Source organism: Ciconia boyciana, chromosome 6, assembly GCF_034638445.1.
Source record: "Ciconia boyciana chromosome 6, ASM3463844v1, whole genome shotgun sequence".
Taxonomy (NCBI): domain Eukaryota; kingdom Metazoa; phylum Chordata; class Aves; order Ciconiiformes; family Ciconiidae; genus Ciconia; species Ciconia boyciana.
In genome coordinates this window covers 61,801,860-61,820,217 of record NC_132939.1, presented here as the reverse complement: position 1 = coordinate 61,820,217, position 18,358 = coordinate 61,801,860, and the positions used below count along the sequence as shown (strand labels likewise).

The following is an 18,358-nucleotide window of genomic DNA, read 5'->3' as shown; positions in this document are numbered from 1 at the left end:
TATACTGTACACGTTAAGGAGAACAGACCCAGATACTGCCAGGTACTTTCCTGTAAGCTTGTCTGAATATGAACGTTATTAAGAGTAACCAGAGAACATGCTCGGCTACTAATTCAAAAAGTTAAGCATTTGAGCCATTTAAAATAAATTCTTGCACAGAGCAGAAGAGTGGCTTAGCATGATTTCGAAACTAATCCACTCCAAAGATGCCTTCAGACTATTTTCTCTGCTGCTGGGTGAAAAAGTTTGAAGTCCCTGTTTTATAACGCAGTAATCCTAGAACATTGGCTGGCTTAACCCTTCACTGTGCTACAGTACTTGGTCCAACTGTTTCAGGAGGACCTAAAGCTGTCAGTCCTAAAAAATCTCTTTCCAGTTCTAACCCACAGTCTTGGAATTAATGTGAAAAGATTTTAATATGGCCCAACCAGCTGGAGGTTTATGATGAGATATTCTCATGCTGGGGCAAAATTACCTTACTACACGTAGGTCTAACTTACATGCAGGGTATCTTATACCAACCCTTTGATCTCTTTTAGTTTTCCCTATGTAATATTTTAAATCACTTTAGAAACAAGTAGTTGATATTGTTTTTTTCTTTGCAAAGAAATCAGTTGTTCAGTCATATGCTCAGGTTTGCATTAGTCCAAACAGCTGCAGTGCTTTACGCCAGCCGAGCATGTGGCTGTCATGGATCTTCAAGAGAAAAATCACTATATTTGTCTGATAAATAAATATACAACTAATATTAGGATATAATTTTATAAGTGATTCATCTCTACACATATGGCTTGCTCCAACACTTGCTTACAAGTGTTATCAGAACAGGGTTTTGCAAATTGCAGGCTTGTAAATCGATTTAGCTTTGTGATAGTCCTTTCCCTTACCTTTCTTCTGGATAAATAGAGGCCATATTTAGGGCTTGGCAATGGTTGTGTAGGTTCAGTGCATTTCCAGTAATGGAAATAACAAAACCCAGAATTTATCTCTAGGCTTATAAAAGAAGCCTCAGGACTAGGCAAATACAAAATAACTCATTAATATTGGACAGCTTGTTCTGAAATGTGGAACTACAGCCCATCGGTGCATAAACAAGCGAGCAGAGCCAAGCAGGCTGGAAAGCAGCCTTCAGAGGAAGAAAAGGAGCCGCTCAGCCAGGCTTCAGATGCAAGCTACTCGGGGAGCCGGGTGCCACATCAGCATGATGTAAACCAGAAGGGAAACAAGTTATAAAACGTATCAGGGAACAAAAATATTTGTTCCGCAGTTCCCCTTCATGGAGGGCTCAAATTTGCACCACTCGTCATATAAGACAAGAACAAGACACGTTCACAAATACTTCCTAAACTACAGAGCCCACCGCTGAACTGCCACGTAAAAATCACAACCCATGTTTTCTTTTTCCATGCAAACTCTTTTGCTCCGGCTCGGAGCACATTTGCTTTACTGCATTGTACAGGCAGCTGAAAGTTAAGCCGACCAACTCTAAAGGATTTCTTCTTTTTTTTTTTTTTTTTTAAAATAGCAGAAGTAATTAATCTGCTTCAGAGAATGAATCAGTCTTTTCTGAGCTAGAAATGCACAAAGGAGGAGACTGTGGCCATTTCTGGGGCGGGAGGGAGGCTTACTCACACAACCAATGCAGCAGAGGCAGCCGGCCAGGGTCCACGCCTGTGGGCAGCAAAGGGGGGCAAACCCCAAAGCTGACCCCAGAACCCCCCAGTGCCACCCTGTGCACCTGGGGGACCCGCTGCACCAGAGGGAAGGAGCTCGGCGCCGGGCAGCAGCGCTGCAGCACGGCTGGAAGAGACGGGCCAGTGCAAAACTAATGGCACGGGGTGGGCTGTGTGGCTTTGCCTCTCCTCCTGCAGCCCCCTGGGTCCCATAGACAGTCCCTTCACCCGCACAGGGTTGCACCCACTCCTCGGAGTAAACTCTTTGGCAGCAGGGACCATCCTTTTATTTAGGTGAAGCACCTTGATCTGGGTCAGGTGGTGGAAAGAGCTGATTTGCCACGGCTTGGTTTCTTGGCAGGCTGTGGGATGAAAACCATCGCTCACAAAAAGCTGCTGCCTTGTACCATGGGACCTTCTGTTTCCACCTGGGGCCTCCGTCAGAAAATAACGCTAACGCTTAGCTCGCTGCTTTCAGTGAAAGCCACACAATGACTTAACAGAAAAGCAGGATGGATGAGAAGTAGACAGTTTCCAGATAGGGAAAACCAGCACAACAGAAGCAGCACGGAGATAGCTGCCTTATTAAAAATAATGCAATTTAACTGACAGCGCGGAGGGTAACAAAGTTATTCCTTAGCTACACTGACACAAACAGAGCTGCTTACTGAATTTATAAATAAATAAATAGAAACGATGCCATCCTCATTCATCGACTCGGGGAGAGAACAGGGGCTCTGCTGCAGCCCGGGGCTGCTGCCGCTTCCCTCCCTTCGTCCCCTCCGCCTGCCGGGGCAGGCTGGGGAGAGGCTGTGTCCCCAGCAAGGGCCAAGCTCGCCGTGCAGCCCCTGGGACAGGGACGGGGCTGGCACGTCCCCCGTGCGGCACCGGCCCTGCCAGGGGATGAGGGGGAGCAGGCGGCCCCGATTCCCCGTGGAGAGGCTCGCTGCAGAGCAGACGGGAGCGGAGCAGACCTGCGGGTCTCCAAATTCATCTGACCTCCGCAAAGGCAAAATCACCAACATTTTCCATTTTAAACTACAACTAAATTTAGAGGTTTTATGGTTGCAGGGTTCCTCCTTTCCCACACTTTCCTGGAGTGATCTCCAAATTCCTCTGCTGTCCTCACTCGTCAAAATGTGACTCAGCTCTCCCAGCTGGAAAAGTGGAGACCCACGCAGCCCCGAGGTGGCCTGCTGCCGTTGGTGATGTCCTGTGTCGGCATTAACCGTCAGCTTGGGAGCAGCAGAGGCAACAGAAGGCTTTGCAAGTCGGATTTGGGGAGAAATCAGTATTACTGAACCTGCGGGTACTCTGTGAGCAGCTATGCAACCTATCAACTGGAGTCTCTCTCATGTCCCTTTTGGGAAAGCCCTCCCAGCACCAAGGATTGACCAAGGACACCTGCACAACAGACTCTAATGGAGCAGCAATGCAAAGACCAAATTCCTCCTCTGCCCTTAAACATTCCCCCAAATTAATACCATATACACCTCAGCCGAGGCAAAATAATGGTCATGGTAAGAAAAACAAATGGGAAGTCAATGCAAAATAGCACCATCTGGTGACACCTACTACAACCATGCCAAGTTCAACACTGCGCCAACTACCAACTACAAAATTCGGCAGCTCTTCATTCGCCTTTACTTTTTTTACCGGACATAGTGCTGAAGCAATGTCCCTTCTGAAGTGAGCTGTTACTTTCAGGATACTAAAACATTTTGGAATTGGCTGAGTGACTCCAATGCTGGGATGAGGACTCCATCCACCAGCTCTCAGTCTTCTGCCTTTGCCCAACCTCCTCTATCAGCTCAGCAGGTTTCCCAGAGCACCTCGAAGTACACCATCAAACGCTACAGAGCTTTTTGCAAACACCATTGCTTGCTTAAGATTTTCATTGATCTGTGGCTTCAGCATTCCCAGCACTTTGAAATGTCAGCTCAGGTATCAAATGAGTAGAAAGAGCTGAATCTGTGAACAATACCTGTTCATTACATCAAATAGAAAAACTATCACGCTGTTAGACCCTCTCCTGATGCTTTCCGCAGATGTGAAAGGCTAGGTTGACAAAATGGCAACAAATGTTCACCTGCCACATTGTACAACCACTTACTTTTAACTGCAGCCACTCTTGTAGATGCCAGGCTGTGACTTGGGGGCTCATGAGCTCCACACCCCCTCTTCCTATTTGTTTCTACATTCAGCTCCATAAAATTGGCTCCTCGTCTACTGCTGACGACATCTAGTAGCAATCACAAGGCTTGGCCATTGCTCACTAGTTATTTTTTCCTCGGAATAAGGAACCAGACCATACCTGCCCTTGACGAGGATCCTGAGTGGCACTGAGAAGCCGCACAAACGTAGCGAACCCTTTTTTGAAGCATTCCTGTCTTGTGCTTCGTTCCAGTTCATACAGCACGCCTGCAGAACTGGAACAACTGGAATGCCGTGACAACCCCACACCAGACCTATCAGCATGATGCTGCCCTCCGTTAGAAGGAGAAAGCCAAGGCTCAAAATTTGACGTAACTTTTTTCCTTCTCCCAATTTGGTCTTAGCATCTCAGTGGACAGCACAGGACCCAAGAGCTCTCTGTATAATTAAAATACAGACTGTTTGCCCACTCTGTTGCAGCACTTGGCGCTCTCAGTGCTTTTTCTGGCCGCTGGGAGATGAAGGCAGCCTCTGCAGCACAACGCTCACAAGCACTGTGTGATAAACTGCTGCACATGCAATGCTGAGAAACACTGGAATAAACTTGAGTTTGGTGGATAATACCAAAGGGATTATAATATATTAGGTCAGAAACACATAGTCATTCTCAAGCCTCCCTCCTGCGCTGAACACCAGCTGCAGGGCTGTACCTAGCTTCTGCAAAATATGTAGCTGTTTTTCACCTAGTTAGATAAAAAGCCATGTACAATGTTAACGAATGGAACAGGGATAACTCCTTGTGATGTGTTTGTCCGCACCTACCGACTGCAGTATTTTGCACTGAGAAGAGCTGGATTTGTTCAGTGCCACTGTGTGATCCCATGAGTTGACTGTGTTGATTCAGTGGGTGGTATTTCCTCTGAATCATTATTGATAGACCTTATTGCAAATATTAAGAGTGAGGATATTCAACTGGGAGTTAAATCTGAGCTCAAATCTGAGCACTGAGTTTGTCTGAAGTTCCTCCAACTGTTTCAGCTCTACGAATATTGTTCACTGCCTAATCTATGGCATTGTGTTGCTACCCGCTGCCGAATTACTCCCATCTTCTACTCATGGCTGGTTATGGTACAATGGTGGGATTAAAAATCTCTCATCAACAGAATAATCATTGCAGAAAAAAAAATAATAATTGAAGACATGGAAGTAAATGGGGGGGGAAGAGGAACAAAATGCAACTTAGTTTTCTTTGATAAGAACAATTTTCTACTCAGTTGCTCTGAGAAACCTATCCGGCATACCTGGCACACAAGAAAGGGGTAGAGTTCAGCTTCCAACACATTTGAAGCACAGCCATTTGCTACACAGCTCAGAGTAAAACCAGGAGTTAAGCCATGAAAGATGAAAATCTGTAATAAATAGGGTACAGACCTAAAAGGATCGGACAGCCAGTCCCATGGAAGGGGTCAGTCTGGCAAGTTCTAGCGTGTTTGGCATTGCACAGCAAAGAGAGAAGCATGCAACTCCTATTTCTACACTGATAAGCGACAAAAGCATCAGACTGGGAGAACTAAGCAATCATAGCTCAAATACAAAGTAAGAGAAAGCCATATATTGGGGAAAAAAAATATAATATCAGTTCAGTAAAGTTCAGAAACTTCCCAGGAGACCAGGAAGAAATGAATTACAGTGGTGTGCAATAAGGGGTAATATCATTCAGTGCTTTGATTTGCTGACCTGCCGGGTCCCTTCCTGTCCTACATTTAGATTATCTTTTACACAATGGTGCTGAACACTGCTTGCATTTTTGAAGCAAAATTCTTGGACAAGAGCCTAGAATGGGATTATTAACTTATAACAGGACAAAAAAATCACATATGCTCATAGTTTCCTGCACCCCCCCCGCCCCACCCACAATTTTGGCAGCCACTGCTCCTCTGTGTAGTGGAAAAACAAGCTTAAGTGGATGGAAAAGAAATGAGATTAGTGGCCAGACAGCCCAAATTCTGAGCAAGTTCAGTAGGAAGACTGCAACCTTACTGTAACTCTGCTGACTCCAACTTTTCTTTTTAACTGACTTAGGCCAAAAGTTTCCCCACAGCCTACCAGGAAGCCTGATGTGTTTTACAGCCAGCAGGCTTACTCAGAGAAATTCGCCAGTCTTAGGAGTCTGAGAAAAACAACAAACAGTTCACAATGCGGATCTGGTACGGGGAGGGAGGACCATGAACACCGTTTTGGGGTATTTCTCCTAAGATTGTGTATCCAAGCACTCCTTCCCCGCCCCCAAGCTCTGGAATTCAGCTCCGGGTGCTGATTTTGCAAGAAGCCACTTCATCATTGCAGAGCTATTGAGCAAATGGGAGGAGGAGGAGGCACGAGAGAAGTATGTGAGCAAACCTGGGCAGGACTTGGGAGACCTTGTCCGAAAACCACTGGATAACAGAATCTTTCAAAATAAAACCCTAAAACCGGCCCAGCCCCGGGAGCAGACACAGCAGCCGTACGCTATATGCTAGTAGATGTACTGTCACACCCAGGCACAGCAGGACCACGTCCCGCCTGCACATCACACTGTCACACCTGATCTGGACCACGTTGCACCTACACGTCATAGCGTTGCAACTGCAATCAGGACCACGTCGCACCTATGCATCGCGTAGTTGCACCTGCGATCCGAACCACATCCAGCCCGTATACGGTATCTTCGCAACTGCAACCCGGACCAAATCCCACCTGTATGTCGCATCGTCGCACTTGCCGTCGGGACCGCGTCCCACCTGTACGTTGCACTGTTGCACCTGCAATCCGGACCGACTCCCCCCTGCCCGCTGTGCTGGCACACCGGCAGTCGGGACCGCGTCCCGGCGACGCGCTGTGCTGGCACACCTGCAGCCAGCCCAGGTCCCCCCTACGCCTCCCCGCCGTCGCACCCGCAATCCCCCGGGCCGCTCAGCCAGCACCGCTCCGCAGCGCCCAGCAACACCTCCGAGCAGCCAGCGGGGCTGCCGGGCGTCCTTCCTCCCTCGCTACAAGCCCGTCTCACCAGCTGGGACCGGGGGAGAGCCGGGGGGAGGATGCCCAGCCGGGCTGCAACCCCGGCGGGGGGGGGGGGTGGGATTCAGCCCAACTTCTCCCGACCGAGGGGACCCCGCTCCCGCCATCGCCCCCGGCGGGGCTCAGCCTTACCGCGGCGGCCTCCTGCGGGCGGCGGGCGGCGAGGCGCGGCGGGCAGCGACCCTCCGCCGCCGCCCGCAGCCGCCGGGCTCTGCCCGCCCGCGGGAGCCGCGCCCGGTTCCGGGGCGGAGCGCGGGCGGCGCGGCGGGGCGGGGGGTCCGGACCGGCCCCGCCGGGGAAGTTTCTCCCCGCCCGGCGAGGGGTCGTGCCGCGCCGCCCCCGCCCCGGCGCCCCGCCGGGGGCATCCCCGACCGCAGCCCCGGCCCCCTCCCCCGGGCTCGCCCTGGCAGAGGCGCGGGCAGAGCCTCCCCGGAGGAAGGGCCCTCCCCGGAGCCAACGTGCTGCCTCTCGCCGCAGAGGGGTCCTGACCCCCCCGGGAGGGATCCCCCTTCTTCCTGTCGCCCGTGGGCATCCTGAAGGCAAGCGCTGCCTCCCGCCCCGGCAAGAGGCGTCTTGCAGCCCGAGCTGCTCGTTGCCCCGGCGAGGGGTCCCTCTCTGTCCCGGGAGAGGGCTTGAACCCTCTCCGGGGGCTGGGAGGTGAGTGGGGAATCACGAAAGCTGGGCAGAGGCTGCCCCCGCGGTCAGAGACCCAAGGGACCCTGCGCCCTGGCCTCTGCAATTTAAGCACTTCACTTTATGCGTCTGTGGAAAGAGGGGAGGGATGCCTGTACCTTTAGCAAAATGCATCAGCTCTACAGATGAGCAGTGAAACGGTGGCGTTAAGCCTACATATTATCAGCCAAGTGGGGAGACTTTGGTGGAAAAGTTTGTTTCCCGTCGTGGGTCAGCAGTGCTGTCTCCTATAGGCGTTAAGGGCCGGACTCGGTTCTGCCTTCAGGCAGAGCCACTCAGCTTCAGCACCCGGAGAGACAACCTGGCAGGGAAAATCATGGGTGGGGGAGAGGGGGATAGCTGATGTAAAAATCATGATAAAGTGCTTTGCAAAGGACTGCTGCAAGCCTGTGAGAGCCGAGCTTAGACCACTGAGTGTGATTATAGGAGACTGGAGGATAGTTACAGGGTAAGAACACAGCGCTGAGCATCTCGGAGACTTCAAATTGGAAGATGAGACCTGAGATTTTACCATTTGCTCGTAAAACACTCCTCTGTTTTTAGTGGAAGAGGAAAGAAATGAAAGAAGACTGCATCTCTCAGGGATGGCGGTTAAACAGCGTGGCTCATCAGTTTTTCTTTTACCCAAAATAAATGTTTCTAATTGGTATCTTATGCAATACCCAGGTGGGTACGTAATTTGTTCTACAAATCTACACAGCAGGAAAAATGGATGTGTCCCCTGGAATCTTTCTCTGAGGGTATAAACCTGATTTTGAAAGAGCTATTTGTTATTTAGGAAATAGTAATTGTCTTCTGCTGCTGCTGCTGGTTTTGCTTTAGCCTTTTTCCCTTCTCTGCAAGTTTCTGCTACTTTGGTGTGTGAAGAGGAACAGGGAACCCAAATCTTTCCTACTCGAGTGCATTTTTCTTCTTCTTTGCCTTTGTCTGTTCTCTTTTCATCCGGGGGCAGCCCTGGCACATAAGCAGGGCTGGCCACGCAGAAGGCAGGCAGGAGACCTTGCTCCTGGCCGTGATGGGACCTGCGGGGCTTCCCCTCATGCTGCCTCATGCAGAAGCCCATTTCAGGCATTTTCAGCATCAGGTTTGTGGCCTCTCTCCCACATGGTGACTGTGTGTGCTGGGGCAGATGGCCAGTGGATCCTTTAATCCACTTACCAGCTGTGCCATAGGACCATGGGGTAGCAGGGAAGATGGGGGGCTGCGTTACAAGCAGGAGACCTGCAGCTCACCGTGACCTTGTACTCGGGGCAGATAAAAGACAGCAAGGGAGCTCTTCCCCTTCCTCTGTGTGTCACTGCTTTACTCATCCTTACCCTAGTGCTTGACACTTGTCAGTCATGCTTTCTGACCTGGACATGAGGGGGACAGTACACATGGCCCTAAAAATTGCTTATGGAAGATAAATTATAACTGCTGGGCTATAAAGGCTCTCACCATCATGTAGGAGTGAGGAGGAAAGGTCAGAAAAGACAAGGCAAGGAGAGAAACTGAAATTCTGCGTAAATGCCCCTCATTCTCACCAAAATCCCTTTTGACCGAAGCAGATATGAGCGCGGGGGTGAACAGTGAACACACAAATGTTCCTTTGTTGGGATAAAGCCACATTGTGCATGTGTGTCCAGAGCTGGGTGCACACGTGATGTGGCCGAGGGGATGCAGGAGCTGATTTGCTTCCCCAGACCTGTATCTGCAGTGTGCTTTGCACCTTGAAACCTCGCATCCTTGAAAAGCAGGCTGAACTCTTCCTGGGCTCTTCATCTGCCTGCCTGGAGGGGCTGTGATCACTGAAGGTGCTGTTGAATGTCTGTCTAAATTGCCATTTCTGTTTGGTACTATCACTGCCAATTATATCAGAAATGTGTAAATAGAAGTGCACCATATGGACCAAATTCTCCTTTGGTTACACCATGAGCTACTTTTCTCTTCTGATCCACAGCTGGCCATTTTTTTGCTTGGGTTTAGGCAAAAGAGCTGATGGCAAGTCTATTTTTGTTCAACAGCACCCTCGTGCTGGTCCTCAGTTCCTTGGTCCCACAGCAAAAGGGATGGAAAGAAACACCACTGCAGCTGGAAGATGGGGCTTTGAAGTTCGGGGGGATTGTTGCCCTGGTAGGATTGAGCTCTTAAAAAGCAACTTTTTCAGTGGAATGAGCTACTTCCAAATCACTCTTAGCTTGTATTGCTCTGTGTTCTCACTGCCTACACTAATATAGAATAGAATAGAACAGAACAGAATAGAATATTTCAACTGGAAGGGACATACAATGATCATCTAGTCCAAATGCCAAATATTTGGATCAAAGTTTTTTTCTTCTGATCTCTCTTTTCTCCCTGTCCTGGGATCCACGTCAGGTTCCTGATAGTTTACCTATGGTTGTGCCCTGCCCCTCCGGAGGACTGAGACATTTATTTGGGGCTTATGACATGAAGGCAGGGCTGCAGCAGAGCTCAGGAATGTCTGAGAGACATGAATGTTTGTTCAGACATTCCTCTTCCCACCAATTAGCTGGGTTTTAGATAGAGATCTGCCATGCCGAGAATGTCATTACCGCACAGCTGCAGGAATTGTTGTCCCAAGGTCTGATGACGAGAGCTGGTTTTGTGTTTGTCCCTGCTCGGATTGAAGCGGGACTCATTTCCAGCAGTGGTGGAGGTTAAGAGCATGTACTGCACAGAAGGATTCCTGATCTTTTGTTTCTTCACTTCAGCCCTTTGCAATGCTTACAGCGAAGGTCAGAACACAGAAGAAAAGTGCTTTTTGGTTTTGTGTCGCAAAGCGGTGGCATCGGTTGAATTTTCCAGAGGGAGGGGCCCCGGGAGAGTTAAGAGCCTCAAAGATGAAGATATTATCTGTAATATCAAGCGCACAATAATCTTTGTGTTTTAGTGTTCCCTGAACCACAGGAGATTAAATAAGAACACTGGGGAGCAATCTAGTGTTTGTAAGTCAATAATGGTGCATACATACACGAGGATTTAGACACACATTTTCAGTTGTTGTAATGGGAGGAAGACAAAAAAAAAAGTAATTTATGAAGCCTAGAGACACAGAATGGGTAAAATGCCTCAGATTGTGTGATTTAGATAAAGACTCGCTGATGTCCTATTATATAATGTAGCTAAGCACAGTCAATTTTTCTAAGATGTTTTCAGTCACTCTGCCTCATATTTTGTTTTGTTAGAGGCGACACTTGGAGAGCGAGAGAGTCCTTTGTTTCAGAAGGGCTCATCTGCTCCTCTTGCCTGCTCCCCACTTGAGAGCATTTTTTTCTTCATGTGCCATCATGTTTATTGTCCCAGCAACAGCGATTGCATCTCAAACATGATTTCAAAGAGGTTAAAAGCTTCCAGAACAAACGCCCACTGCAGTTAAAGAAGAGGCTAAAGTCTCCATCCCCTCACCCCCAGATTTCTACCTAATTGCAATTTAGGATTAATGGCTGTGTGTCCCATGTAATGGATTTTTAAAGCACTGTAGTTCTGGCGCCGATTATTCAGGCACACCCAAAGCATGGACTAACGGGACATAATTTTGTACTGATTCAGTGCTCTGGCTTTCCTATAAATCTCTTACTCTTCCGTCTACCTGGTATTCTTCCAGGTACACAGCAAAGCTACGCTTGCTGTCACTTGCCATGGATAAGGGAACCGGTTACAAACTCAGGGAGAATATTCATCCAGATATCCCCCTCACTGGTGGGATACACATCTGTCAGCCAAACTGGGGGTGCAGGTGATGTGTGGATCCCTGCCCCTATCTCGTATCCAGACGGTGTAAAGATTTCTCAGTCTGCCAGAGCTTGAAAGGTTTCCAGCTCTGGCAGGAAAGCCTTCTGCTTTTATGTCTGGCTTGCTTGAGTTCAGGTCCCCACTGCTAATAACTCAGCTAGGAGCATCCTTTGAAATGCTGTGTGTAATTCTCGCTAATTCCCAGAATGGTGAATTTAAAGTGGAACAGATGCTGAGAAGGGGAATGCTAGTGGTGATTTACAGCGTGAGATTAAAAGACTTTGGCTGATATAGCGTAACAAAATGAGGGTTGAGAGGGGATGTGATCGTCTCTGAGCATTTCAGGAAAGGTGTCAGTGCCATGCAGGAGCAAAATCCCCCCAGCTATTCCAGCAGGTGAACTATACTGGCACAAGAACAAATGGGTGTTAATGAGAAATGAATGCATTTACACTGGCAATGGGAACAGGTTTTTTAATGGTCAGAAAAGTGATATCTCTGTCAGGAGATGAAAGGCCAAAAATCCTAGTCTGAGTTAAAAGGGAGCTTCATTGCTTTATGAAAAGCGCTTGAGGATGGGTTTGTCTGCAATAGCAGAAGCCAGTTTCAGTGACCACAAAGGGATTTGATCCTAAATTCTCCTTTCCTTTTACTTAAAAATCTTTCTGTAGCCTGAAGGAATGAAGAAAGGCTGTGATATACAGTTTTGCCCTCCCATTTTGGGTAGTGATCAAGGACAGCTGCTCTTGCAATGTGGGGTGGGGTGCTTTTGGATAGGTTATCCCTCCTTTGGTTCCCTTCTTGTTCCTCAGATACTCACGTCAGGCTCAGCCTACATCTCATGCCTTGGTTGTGGATCACTGGTGGCTTCCTTTCTCCCTTCGCATCCTGTATGCCCGGTGTGTTTCATACACTTTGAGACAGAAGGTGAAGGTTCATGGGCTAGGTAGGTTTGACTGTTTCTTGTAATGGAAACTCCCTCCATCATTTGGATGACCAATCCACAGCCATAGGAAGAAAGACCAACCAGCTTAAGATGTGTGTTACAGGAACTAGTTATAGCCAAATTACTACATTAGTGACAGTTCCTACCTTTTTGCCCTCCCCAGAATTCTGGAGGTGCAGATATGGCAAAAATAATGCTAGGTTTCTGGGAAAGGATTTTTGCAAAGGCTTGGGCCCTACAAGTTGTTGAGCATTGTGGTTGGATGCAGCAAAAAACAATACAGTTATTTAGTGTCTTTTCCAGCAAAAGAATTAAGAACCTCAGAAAAAAAAAAGTGGAAGAAAGGTTCAAGGCAAATAACAAGAGATGATTCCTCACACAACATGATGTTAAGTTGTGAAACTCCCTTCTGCAGGATGTTGCGGACATTAAAAATCATGGAAGACCAATTCATGGAAGAAAAATAGACTGAGGGCTATTAAGATAATACTTCTGGCTCTGGAAGTCCCTAAGGTGCAAAATGCTGGAGGCTAAGGAGGTGTTGTGGGTGGGTGCTGTACTTAGACAGGACTAGCAACTGTGAGGCACCTGGTTTGGCCACTTACAGAGACTAAATGTGGGGCTAGTTGGATGAAGACTTCGGTGGGGTGCAGTACAGCTGTCTTATGTTTTTGAGCTTTCTTTCAGCCTGCTCCTCATAGGTGGAGGTAGCCCTCCACCATCTGCAGAGCCTGGTTCACTATCCATTCTTTGAAACAATGTCTGCAAAATCTTAGCTAAGTGACTTAGCAGAAGACTGATTAAAAAGATACGATGTCTGCAAAAGGCTGTCTCACTTCTTCCCCAGAAGGTCTTTGTTCTGGTTTTGAGCAAGGCATGGGAGTTTTTGTTTCCAGAGACAGCTTGGTGCTAAGCTAGTGCTGAATTAGCCAGGTTGCCTGAGCTGATGGAAGGATGGAGGTACCATAGCAGGCCAAGTCATGGTTCATTCTCCTTTAGGATCATCACTATTCCTGCCATCCTAACTTGCCGAGAAGCAGCATGTTCTGCATGTTAAGTATCAACATGGCAACAAATTTCATGCACAGTTTTGATAAATAAAATCTGTGTTCTAAGCAAAGGCACCCAGACAGAGCCCCTTTGTGAGAGTGAGACTTAGACCTAGTGTGTGTCTTTGGGAGAAATGCAGAATTCATTTGGGCATGGAAACTGATACAAACAGCAGGCCATTTTCCTTTACAAAGGCTCTCTTTCAGAGCTGGTGCATGCAGCAGAACAAAGGCTGACCCCATAATCTGTACTCAACAATAGCTTGGAATATTTGATAATTTGGCTATTGTACATGAATACATCATGCTTGGCCGTAAATAAATAGGGCCATGGTTGGATCCACTGTAAGGATATAGTCAGCCTGTTTCCCATTACCATGCTGGTTTCAAGGAAATGCTTATTTTGTGTCTCTGCCTTCTCCTGGCCAAACTAAGTCCATCTGGCCACCAAGGCCAAAGGGTCTCAATTTCAAGCCCAATAACAAAGACACAAAAGATTTTGCCACCTTTTAGAGGAAAATTCTTTATTGATGCCAAACTGGTTCATCACTTCTCTCTCCTAACCCTGTAACTTCTGTTTCTTCTCAGAACCTTTTATTGGCTGAATTCCTGTCCAGCAAACGAGCAGCCCAAGAAGAACCTGGGTCTTACAGGTAACTTGAGGTCCATGCTATGGTAAATGTATAGACTAACTCTCTGCACTTCTGTTCCTCATGTGTAAAAGGAGGAAGATACAACTTCTAAAGCCTATCCTTAGATTCCTGAGACACTCCAACAATAGAATAGTGGCATTTGCTCAAGCACGTAAAGCAGTGGTCTGCAGATTAATGACAGTTTTTTATAAGTTGTCTGCAAAGTTCTGTGGGGATGTAACATATTTGCTCAGTTCATTTTGTGGTTATGCTCATAATGCAAGGAAAATTTGGGTTGCTGTACTGGAAACATAGAAAATCACTGGCTTAAGACACAATGTGTTTGCAATGTAAACACTTGAGCCTTTGTTAATATAATTGGCTATAAATGGAGAACAAAGCAACTAGAGTGAAACTCTTGCAAAATCATCAGTTGTTTTACTGGGTAAAGAATTTTTACTTGGACATTTTGATCGCATTCAGTTCATTGATTAGCATTAGGCAAGAGTTTTTGCAGTGGCAGTTGTCAGAGCTTGGCATGAATTACTTGTCTCCTATGTACATTACATGGCATAACAACACATAAACATTTTCTAATAACATCAAAATCTTTGTGTGTGTTTCAGTATTCAGGCAAAGAACGCAGAGATCTGTTCCAGCAGGAGAGCTGATGACATATATGACTCAGTACATGGCATTGCCTCTAAATACATAAACACTTGACTACCATCAGCATTTACTCTGAGGCTTTGTGACTTTTCTATAAATTGACCTTTTTTTTTTTTAAATTTAGTATTTGCATTCCTCAAAAATTGTGAAGACACGTAGTGATGAAGGGTCAGATTTTCTGGAGAACTCAACAGCCAGGTCCCTTAGGATGGGGGTCTAGGAAAGTGTAGGAAAACTATATGGGAAGCTTCAGACTGTCCTTGGAAAATTGGTAAAAAAGAATAACAGAGGATTAAACTAATGCTCAAAGGGGTAAATATAAAAGGAACAATCAATCAACCTATAAAAGGAAGTTACTTCCATGGATTAATGACTGGTTAAAGCATATGAAGCAAAAAGTTTTCACAGCTGAGAAGGGATGGACTATGATAATAGACTGCTAAAGTGATCTATCTTGGGTTGCTTTTCTGTGTATTCGTAAGTGATCTGGAAGAGGAGTGAATAAGGAAGTGACAGCAGTTCCTGATGATACAGAGTTTATTGAGAATACTAAAAATTAAAACTGACAGTAAAAATTAACAGAGGGATCTCATAATGGTTATTGGCTGAATGGTAGAAAAGCAGATGCAATTCACGTACTTAAGGAAAACAAAATATTCCTAACCGTGCACAGTGGTGAGGTCTAAAATTAGCTATTGCCACTCAGAAAGAAGAGCTTAGACTCATCACGTATAACCCTATGAAAATGTCAACTCAATGCTCAGCAGAGAGAAAATGGTAAATCAGATGTTAGATATTGTTCAAACAGGAAAAGAACACAAAAGAGAAAACATAACAAGCTACTCTAGAAATGTTTTGCACTCATGGCTGGGATGCTGCACACCAGAGCAGTGCATGCAGTTCTTAACTCCCTTGCTGGAAAAAAAAATTAAGCTGAAGTAGAAAGGATGTTGAGAAAGGCAACAAGAATGATAAAAGGAATAGGACCACTTCTCATGAGAAGACTTTTTACTGACTAGGAAGAGGGATGACTGAAAGGGTCTGTGGTTGAGGCTACGGTGTCATGAGTGTAATGGAGAAGGTGAATAGAGAAAAAAATTATTCACTTTTTCCCCCCAAATGAAAACCTGGGGTCATAAAAAGAACTAATTTTTTTCAGTAACGCAGTTTTTAAACAAACAAAAGAGAGTACTTTACACAGTCTGGCATTAAACTGTAGAGCTCACTGTTCTGTGAGATGCTAAAGAATAAAGGGCTTAAAAAAATGGTTAGAGAAATTCAAGGCAGAAAAGTCCATTGGGGCTGTTAGTCATAAAGATCCAATACAAGCTGTAGATCAGAAAGTCCATAAACTGCATGTGGATTAGAAAAATATTGGGATTAGCATGCCGTGTCCTTATTGCCTAAGTGTTCACTGCTGTCAAAGACAGGATACGGTCCCATACCGTACATAGGGCATACGTGGTCCCACAGTAAGTGTTCTCCCCTCCAAGCTGTAAAGAGCTGTAAAGCTGTAAATTGGGTGCCAAGCTTCTTTTTAAAACTGACCTTAAAAACCTGGTGCTAGACCTTGAAACTCTGACCTTTCCAAGGTTAGAGGAAGATGGCAACAGAGTCTTCAAGAGCACTCAGATCTCCTGTGTCTGCATGGGATTACGTACCACGGGACAAGACAAACCAGTCTGCCTCCCCACGTGCAGTTCTGCTTCTGTTCTTTGCAATTAAGGTACCTTTTAATCACTTGCTAACATTTTCAAAACATTTATCTCCTGCCACTGATAGGTTTTGAGCTCATTGTGGTACAGAGAAGCTGCTTTTTCAGAAACATCTGAAGACGGCAGTCACAAAGCTGATGTTACAGGGAGTTTCCATAGCTTGCTGTTGCCGCACAAAGGTTTGCTTCTTATGACTCAGCCACGGATGTGACTTGGTTACTCAACAGAAAACTGCTTGAAGAAAAGACTAATTTTGAGATGAATTTGATTAAGATCTGAATGGTGGAGCTGGGGCAGAGGCTCAGAGCTGGTGTTAGCGGTAGGATGGGATAAGGAGGACTGACAGCTTTCTGCATCTCACTGGTGCGAGCTTCTGCTTTCATAATAAACCCTTCCCTCCTTCCAGCTGCACAACAGCTGCACTGAGCCCCAGGGGTTTGTGTTCACCTCAGAAAGCAGCGTATTTAGCCCTGGAGCCTGCTCGAGGGACCTGCCTGCCCGTGTTCTCGGCCGTGTATGGACTAATGTGCCCTCTCCTGCATCTCCACCCCCTGTTTATGGGACCAGACAGCCGAGCCAGCATGAGAAAGGCTGTTATTTAACATTGCCGTCGGCCAGCAGTAAATGCTTCTTTTGGTTGCAGGAGGAAACCAAAAAGGGAGTGGTGATTCACGGTGAACCTCTGAGTCATAAGGCTTGCAAGAGTTTTATATTAGGGTAGGGCAGGATATACCCTACCCCTTGCTTGATGGCAAGCCTTTAAGTCACTGTCTAGCTCTTGTTTCCCTGCTATTAGGAGCCTGTGCTGCCTTGTGCTTGTTTCATTCATGCTATATTGCCTTGCCCTTCACCCGACTGTTTTGATAAAGAGTGAAAATCGTGTTCGTGGCCTTGGCGTTGTGCAGTGAGTTGCTTCAGGCTGGACAAATCAGTCCTCTCCCCACAAGGCCAGGCTCAGAATGAAGGATGGGTCATTGCAGGGAGCTTTTGTCAGCAGATGCAAAGCCAAAGCAGCACTGGCGCTTGTGTGCCCAGAGGAACTGATCGCAGATGCAATGAAGATCTATGGGTCTGGCCCTCCTGATCTCTTTTTCATAAGATTTTAAGTGCTCCCTGTCTCCTGAGTGTCCAGCAGACAGGGACCAGTGGGGACGTGAAGCTGGTGAAAACAGGAGGGAGAAGTGTGGCTGCAGAGGTTGGGGGAGCTTTGCCCCTTGCCTTGCCGGCAGCAGAAGCTGGCCTGAGAGGGAAAGCTGGAAAAGCATTTCCAGTGTTGCCTTTCTGCGCTTGGGTCTCACACAGGTTTCAGAGGAATCACGCCTGCTGAAGGATCGCAGGTGGGCTGGCAGCACCGAGGCCTGATTTCCCCAACAGGGCTTCTTGGTGTGGCCGGAATAAACACTAAAGATGGCTCATTTCAGGCTGCCAAATCTTAAGGATGAGCAGTCCATGTCATGGCTCCCAGTTGCACAGCACAGATCCTACAAACCACAGCAGTGCTGGCTGTTCTTGGCTGCAGACCCATAACTCTTCCCCAGAGCAGAGGAAGACCTGAATCCAGAAGCCATCCTGTAGGAAGTCAGACCAGATCCTGCTGATGCTGCTGAAAGCTGCTGTGGACTCCCTAAATATTCATGTAGCCAACTATTGCTGTAGCTGTGATGCTCTAAGGATGTAAGCAGTGTGAGACACGCAGGGAGAGAGATCTTTTGTTATACTCACTTCAGTTTTCTTTTATTTATTAAGAAATCTGCGCAGGGCTTAGGAAAACTGGTCTTTAAATCTGTCATCAGCTTTTAAAAAGACGAGCCCAAAAGCTTCAGCTTGGCATTATCTGACAAATTTGTAAGACAAAAGCTGGGGAGGTGTGTAGGTGCTGAGCTTTATTTTCCAACTCCATGAATGGAGCTGTAAATGAACAGGGAATGGATAGCTCACATCTCCTACCCACATCAACAGCTCTGCCAGAAAGGGCCTGTTTCTCCACTGAGCTCACCCTACTAGAGGTAGTTATGCTGGTGTAAGACACTACCAAGTC

The 18,358-nt window shown here is 46.9% G+C and overlaps 1 protein-coding gene and 1 long non-coding RNA gene across 8 annotated transcripts in view; one reads left to right on the top strand and one right to left on the bottom strand.

Annotated features, from left to right (window-relative positions):
- The window catches only part of INF2 (inverted formin 2), a 42,548-nt gene extending 35,426 nt beyond the window's left edge, over positions 1-7,122 (bottom strand). For all 6 annotated transcript variants that reach the window (XR_012043208.1, XM_072866211.1, XM_072866210.1 and 3 more), the window contains exon 1: positions 7,017-7,122. The gene's annotated coding sequence lies outside the window, so the exon portion shown is untranslated. The remainder of the gene's footprint in view (positions 1-7,016) is intronic.
- LOC140653754 (uncharacterized) lies at positions 6,227-16,263 on the top strand. Of its 2 annotated transcripts, none has more exons than XR_012043210.1 (3): positions 6,227-6,609; positions 13,893-13,957; positions 16,198-16,263. It is a non-coding gene; the product is annotated as an uncharacterized lncRNA (long non-coding RNA). The 2 variants fall into 2 exon arrangements; XR_012043211.1 differs by lacking the exon at positions 6,227-6,609 and adding an exon at positions 7,297-7,541.
- Positions 16,264-18,358: the final 2,095 nt, after the last annotated feature.